Here is an 8,455-nt window from a genome sequence, read left to right as displayed (position 1 = left end):
CATTAAATGGACACACTGCTAATCCTTTATTTTTTTTGTACTGAAGTTCATAATTGAGAATGCTTTTGATACTTAAAATGACACCTTAGGAGAAGAAGCCATTAAGATTCGGGATATCTAAATACTAAATTATATATTTTTGCTGAACACCCATTGTTTAAGGACCATTGGCCGTTCTTCATTTAGTATTTTTAGCTTTTATTTTTGTTATTAATGATGAGAAGTGGAGACTAGAAGAGCACCCATAGCCGCAAGGAAGCAGGGCAAGCGCCTAGAAAGATTTCTAGCGCGACGCGTCCTTGGCCCTATGGGGCTAGCCTGCGACGGGGGTCTGCTGAGCCCTCTCGTCGCATTTTGGGCACATATGCGCCCAGTTCCAACTTGCACAACACTCCCACAACCAGGAGTGGTGCGAGCTTGCTAGGTACAATTCTCTATTTTGATTTGGTTTAAAGCTTTTGATTCAAGAGATGAAGATCACACCTCTCACATGCCGCCTTTCGATATGGTTCTCGTGAAATAGAGAAGAGTCGATGAGGAGGATTTTAGAGTGTAATTTTTTCTTGTGAGACCGAGGAGAAGAGTCTAGAACAAAGTCTTGTAATTTCCATTGATCTGAGTGAGTATTTCGATGCATTATTGGTTCTTTATAATGACAATTTCTTGGTGGCGTGACTTCGTGGTTTTTGTCCCGTTCTCCGATTTTTACAAGTTAAATCTTGGCGGCTTTTTTCTGAGATTTTTTTTTTGTATTTCAGTTCAAATTTTATTTATTCCAGATTTTTTGGATCACTGCGATATAACTCTGTGATGTGATTTTGATTTCTAATCAATCAAAATGCTAAAAGTATATATATATATATATATATATTCATTAAGCCAATCTAATGAAGCTCTAACACCATAATTAACGTCGGTAACGTGAGAAAATTTTACGTACGTCATCCGTATATATATATATATATATATTCATCAATTTATCGCATTCATCATCCGTACATATCTCACGTATGAACTAAACAAGCAAGTTAAAAACATCCCTCATATCTTTATTTCGAGGCAGAGGTCATTAATATCAAAACATGCATAAACCCAGGCTTTTTATATGATGCATGCATGGAGCCAGCGTACTGCTTTTCAGTCATTAAAAAGGCAATTGATGGCAGCTTGGCAAAGCATAAAATCTTTACAAAAAACTTGCGAAACTAAAGATAATAATAATAAAAGAAACAATAATGTTCTATATGCCAAAGTTAGGAGAGATGTTTTAAATCAATTGCTACATATAGTGCTTCAAGGATAAAGAATTGAAATATTGTCTCCCTGTTCCTTGCAAGAAGTTATTAAATGGAGGTGATTTTGGTGGAGGTTTTAGAAAGATTGAAGAGGTTTAATGTTGCTGACAACCTCACATTTCTATTGATATCATCCATTTCTAACTCAAAAGGAATGAAAACTTTCTCATTTATGATATATATATATATATATATATATATTGTAAAAGAGTATTGTTTGGCTCTCAATTTTATTACAACCAAAAAAAAGAATTACAAAAAGGGGGCAAAGGAACCTACTAAACTTCCTATTCAACACACAAGAAATAAAACCTAAGGTTTCTTTTCCCAAGAAAAAGAAATACAACGCACACCCACAAAATTCAAATCAGAAACAAAAAGTAAGAGAAAGCGAGAAGAAAACAAAGAACGACACAAACCCAAAAGAGCAACAAAACCAAGCAGACCACCAAATAGGAGATCAAAGAAGATCCCTCGAAGCCTGCAGCAAAAGATCATTAGGAACCTCCTTAGAAATAATAGCAGAATGAAGATGTGAACCAAACATAGCCACCCAGTGAGCAAACACATTGCCATCCCTCCTGATATGAGACCAACACAGATTCAAATTCCTAGTTCAAGCTTCAATCCTTTTCATATGAAGATTAATGCTTCAATGATTGTCAATTCTGTACCTGCAACACTTCGAAAGAATTAGAGAATCAACCTCAATAACAATATTTTTCCAACCAAATTTCTGGGCAACCTGAAGACCAAAGACCACTGCATCAACCTCGGCAGCTAAAGGAGAAGCAGATACAACAAATGCCGCAAACCAGTACATAATAGAATCCACAAAATCCCTGTAAATACCTCCCACACTTGCAGAGTTAGTTTTCCAACAAACTTCAGTATTGATCTTAATAAAAGGAGCACAAGGCTTATGACAAACCACTCCATGCATGCATGATATTATCTTTCAGAACAATAGGTAAGCTCAACTTCTGAAATAAGGTAGCCATTCGATTATCAAATTTGCCTTTAACCCCAATAAGCGAGAGACTCTTGCTCAGGTAATTAAAAATCACCCAAAGTACGGGCAATATTAGGAACCTCATCATTATATTAGTTATTTTTAATTGAGTATCAGTAATTAAGTGGCTTAACCATGATTAATTAATTTAAGTTATTACTATTAATTAGTTGGAATTGGTTCTTAAGTTAGTGTCAGATTTAATAATGTGAAGAAATTCAGCAGTTTTTGTTTTCAGTTTTGTGCGTTTCTGCTAAATTAAATCAAATCCACGGATGAAATTGTGCTTTATTTGAGTTTTCCTCCCTACCGTTCATAATCTTTTGGGGGTGTTTGGCTGCAGCTCATAAAATAAATCTAGATTTATATTAACGGGGATGATCATGGCGGAATAAATTCTTAATCTGCTTCACAATTAGAATTTATGTCGTAAAAGAGACGAAACACGAGAAAAAAAGACAGAACAGGAAAAAAATCAATTTAAGGTATCACAATTAGAATTTATATCATGAAAGAGACGAAACACGAGAAATAAAAAACTGAACAAGAAAAAAATTCAATTGAAGGAAATCATCAATTTAATTTTAGTTTTTTTTTAATATTTTGCAGGATTCAAGTTAAATTCATGACTAAGTCCTATTAAAACTTTACTATCAAACAATCATTTGTTTTGTTTTGAATGGTCATTCAAAACTAATTATTTCCTTCATTCTATAATAACTTACAATTGGTATCAGAGATAAATTCTTTTAAGAGTTCTATGAGTTCATTTAACCCAACAAAAAAAAAAAAAGAAAGAAGAAGAAGAAGGTGAATCCCTTTCTCATCAATAATGTCTCCCCAGTTTTGATGGTGAAAAATATCAAATATGGGGGGTATAGATCCAAGTATACTTTTTATGAGAATTATTTCTCTGAAATCAACAAAAGCCATTAGGTCCACTCACTTAACTGTTTATATGATACTATATTTATTATTTTAGTAAATGACAAGGATGACTTATTAAACAAAAAGGATTCTTAGAGGCTTGGTGAGTGGCTCAAGGAGGTGGAGATTTAATAATCTTTCACCACCTTATAGCTTTGGTGAATGATATGTTTATATATTATCACCCATCTTGAAGTGGTCGAGACATATGATAATATTAGTATCATGAGTTTTTAATTTTTCTCATGCCTGAATCCTCTCTAAGAATGTTAAAAATTGACCCAAATTGTAATATTAGGTTCTTACATGACATTGTGGCATTAAAATTCCAGAAAATAGAACAACGATAGAAATAAGCATTCTTAAAAATTTTGAGAATAACTTTAAACATCTAATATAATAATTATTAGTTGTTTCATGCCCTAAAGTCACTTGTATTCCTTAAACTAAAGGCTTACACTCAAATTTAGAGTTCATGATTTTTGGGTTGTGCCTTGTGTGGTTGACCTATTGCTTGGGTCTTTTGCTTCACGCTCCTAGCCAAACCCCAATCCATTACACCACTCCATCCTCAACATGTTTTTAAGCTTCATATTCTAAAAGAATCTATCACACCAAAGCAAGCTCTGTTGGCATTACAACATGTATTGGAAGGAAAATACAAGCTTTGGAGGAAAATTTATAAGAGAAGGTTTTTCTTCATTAGTAATTAGGTAAATAATTTTTATGTTATTTTCTTATGTTGTGATATATTTTCATTCTTTTTAAAATATTTGGTTTTCCTAAATGGCTATAAAATGAATTTTATGAGATTTCTTTAATTAGTTGCTCCACACAATTGGTTTAGCCCTTCACATTAACCTACTTTATAGAACTCACTTGAGTGGCAACATATTTAGTGCAAAAGATTATTATAAGAAAATATTTTCAAGATCTCTCATTCCTGTTATTGATAAAGAAATATTAACCTTGTTTATATCTTTAACAATAACTAATTATATTTCAGTATTTTAACTTTTTTGTATCAAGTATTTGGACCCATTTACGATAATTTCTATAATCATAATTGTTTGCCCTTAATCATTCACATCATTTCCCATCATGTAGGTATATTTTAATAGCCAACTCTGACAATTTTATTTTAATTTATTATTAGCTTTTACAAGTACATTCTCTATACACTACAACTTTAATGATACATCATGTCACCAGAGCCAGCTAAAATTTAGTATTTTAAGTGGTTAACCAAAATAGTTCAAGAGCTAAATATTAGTGCAGTTAGTCTTGACAAATGGTTAGAGCAATTCTAACAAATCTTAGAGCAAAAAACTAATAAAGTATAACTTGTGTCTAAAGCTATGATGGGCTAGCTTAACTTAAGAAGAAAACACCACCTATAGCTCTCACCTAACAGATCATCCTAAAATGAACCATATGTTATGCATGGACAAAAACTTATGATTCATCTTTGGGGAAATAGTCAAACTAGCTGTGTTGATGACTTTAGTAGCCCCACTAAGAAAGTTAAAGTAGAAGCACCATCTTGTAATGAGGTTAGAATTCAAATGTATTTCTTGATTAGCTTAGAAAAATTAATAAATTTTTTAAATACTATTATGTGAATACTTATGAGAGGATATCTTTTCAAAAGTGTGCTTGTGGGGCATGTAAAACCTTATTGGTGCAATATTTTGGTAAAAGAAGATTAGTAAGTTGAATCTTCACTTGGGTTAAAATGACGGAATTACTGTAATTAAAGTACTATTCGAGCTATCATGAAAAAAGTTTCATTGGGGTTTGTAATTTGATTAGTCATAAGTGACCATAAGATATTTTGTTAGTAGTCATGGGTTGCCTCTTCCGAAAACCTTCTTAAATCAAGTTGCATTTTATGGTTAAAGTTTAAGTTTTAGTGGCTTTTAGGGTGGATTTTATGTCATGTTTTTTATGTTTATTTGTTCCTTGGCCTAAGTTGTCCCTGACTGAGGCTAAGTGTGCTTTTATTCTTGAATGAGAAGTCAAACACTCCTTAACCTCAAGTCACCAAGGTCTAAGTTGAATTCAGATTAGCCTGAGGTAGGTCAGACTGGTCTGAAGTGAATTCCTAGCCAATTCAAGTTAGCTCAGGTTCACCTTTGGTCTACTTTGAATTGGTTTAAGTCAACGAGTGTTTAATAGGATTGACCCAGGCTAATTCTAACTATTTGGACTAATTTGGACTAACACGAGGTTGGACTAAGTTGATCCAAATCAGGCTGAGTTAACTTTAAGTTACTCGGGTTAAGCTGGGTTGACTTGAGTTAAGCCTCCTGAGTTGGGTCATATCTAACATAAGTTAGACTTACACAAAATCTTAGTTAATTTATATTTGATTCATCCTTTAATCAAACTAAGTCAAAGTTGAGTTTGTATTTTATTATTTGTTTTTCATCTTTTTAGTTTCTAGAATGTTTTAATTTTTAAATTTGGAGGCTGTTATAGCTGGTCATAAAAAAGAATAATAAATAATGAAGGTGGTTACCACCTTCTTCGATTAATGACCACCTAACATCCTTCAAAATTGTCTCCTCATTTTATAGACTTTCTATCATTTTAATCCCTATAAATATGACCAAAATTTAATGCATTTTGATTAGTTATTGAATGAAATATTTGAGTGAGAATTTTCTCTCTTATTGCTTGCTGTTTGGAGGCTTTAAGTGGTGCTTTTTCTTTAATGAGATTAGGTATTTATCTTTGCTTTTCTTTTAAGTTATTCATTGTCCTCCAAAAAATTTCTCTTAAACTCTTCACCACACTTCATCCACACCCTAAGTTTCTTATAATATCAACAAACCAACAACCAAAGCTTCATAACCATTCCAGACCTCTCTTCATAGCTATTGGCAAACCAAGAGCATATTAAGCTCTAGTCTTGTTCTCTAACCCGAGACCATAGTAAATTTATCCAAACCCACTCATCTACTCCAAATTAAAATTGAACATCTTAATATAATCACACATAATCATTTCCATCCATTTATCCATTATTAAGCTACTTTTCCAAAGAGATATTTCAAATCAGCCCAATTAACCTTATTCAGACCGGTCTTGGCATTTTAGCCATCATTCCCTCCTAAATCTTTTAACATTCCATCAAAACGTACCCATCACATCTTTAGAAATAAACCCAAATATCAATAGGAATTTTTAGTACTTTATCTCATCAAAATGCCACCCTCCTCCACAAGCTAACATTTGACACAAAATCATGAAAGATATAGGAACTTTCATAGTAAAAGATAAGAAGTTAATTTAATTTAAAAATATGATAAGGAAAAGCGAGACAAGTCCAAGCCTTTAAACAAAGTGTAAGTATTAGATTTACAAGTCTAGTGGTAATCTAATTTGTTTCAAAATTTTTGGAAACTATAAGATTTTTTTTTAAAAAAATTATATATTGACTAGGTATCTAGAACCCTATCATTGCTAAATAGATTAGTTTGAGTACTGAAAGTTATTGGAATGATTAAATGTTTAAAAAATAAATTTAAAACACTATACATGTTTTTAATATATTTGTTAAGATTTATGGTTAGAAAAAATGATTGAGATCTTGGCGAGATTTATTTAAATGAAAAAACTAAGAAAGCTACCAAGGAAGTTTTCGAGGAAGTTATTTGTTGAGATTTTTGTTTGTATGTTTTGGTTATTAGGGTACAAGAAGAATAATATAAGAACTCTACAACATTGAAAAAAAAAGGTGCACAAATACAAAATTAATCCACTTTCCAAAGTAATAATGGTGGAGAGATTACTAAACTACTCCTAGTTTTGGTTGGCCACTAGGTCTCACCACAATTGGAATTTTCTTAGTATCTATCATTATAAATAGCAACTATACTCAGTTCCAACAATAACAGAGTAATATATGGTTCTTACAACAATCTCACACAATTTAAATTTCACACACACTCACTCACACACACACACACACGTTCCATAACACTACATATGAACCACATAATATTTCAACACATAAAAATTACATAGACATAAAAAATTGTGACACTCTTAATTAAATGACCCCATTCTTTAATTTGCTTAAATTTACTTCTACTTGTGGTAATTTAATTATTCATCAATATCTTAGGATTGGCACCGTGCACATCTTGTGCCACATCAACCAGTATTACAACACATATAATAAAGCAGGGTGATGATAGTTTCACACCCTATTTATCAAAGAAATAAAACAAATCTCAGGATATTTTAAACATTATTTTTGGCTTATTAAGTGGAAACTTTTGGTTTGATAAAAATGAATTTCTAAAATTGAAATAAGATTTTCATGTTTCATGTGCTTTATATGGCAACAATTTTTTTTTTTTAACAATAATGTTTTAGACTACTTAAAATTGAAGAAATATTCCAAAAACAAAGGTTTTCATAAGAAAACTCCCAGTGATTTCTTTACAAAAGCAACAATATTTTACCCATGTTATGCGTGCTTTATTAACTCTACAATTGCTTTGAACTCATGAGTAACAACATTACCTTCAACCAAATAAAATTTGAACATTTAATTCTGAAAAAATTTTCCTTCATGGATGAGAATCCAATAGCTGTTGATGTGTATGTTGAATTCTAATATGCTAGTTTGTGATAACTCTACTAACAAAGCTTGTAAGGTTAAGGGTAAGAAAGAGATGAATAGAGAGAGAGAGAGAGAGAGGTAATGAAAGTCATGGGATCAAAGAAAGAAGCTTCTACCCTTATATTAAGTAATATTTGAAAATACCTCTATATATATATATATATATATATAGCTGTGTGTGTGTGTGTGTGTGTGTGTGTGTGTAGATGGAAATGCTAGGAGCATGTCTCATCTTAGATGAATTTTTGGGACCCTCTTATCGATTGCATGATATTTTTTATTGAGAAAGGGAGAATAATGAGCACATATTATTTTAGGCTTTTTTCTCTTGGTGAGTCCCAAAAGCATACTATCACTGTAAGCGAGTCCAGATCACCACATGTGAGTTTAAGTTAACCATTGTGATTTTACATGGGATTTAAGTTAGGTGTTAAGTTTCAAGCACTTTGAGCTAGTTCTCAAGTAATGGGGTGAAAGACCGCTAATCTCTAAACAAGTCCTTAACATATCTTTTGAGGAATTATTTTTTTAATTTTTTTCTAGGCAGCATGCTCTCAGTATATATTTAGCTCTCCAATCCTCCAA

This window comes from Phalaenopsis equestris, unplaced genomic scaffold (genome assembly GCF_001263595.1).
Source record: "Phalaenopsis equestris unplaced genomic scaffold, ASM126359v1 Scaffold000121, whole genome shotgun sequence".
In the NCBI taxonomy this organism is placed as follows: Eukaryota; Viridiplantae; Streptophyta; class Magnoliopsida; order Asparagales; family Orchidaceae; genus Phalaenopsis; species Phalaenopsis equestris.
The sequence above is the reverse complement of the archived record's forward strand: the minus strand, read 5'-3'. Positions refer to the sequence as shown.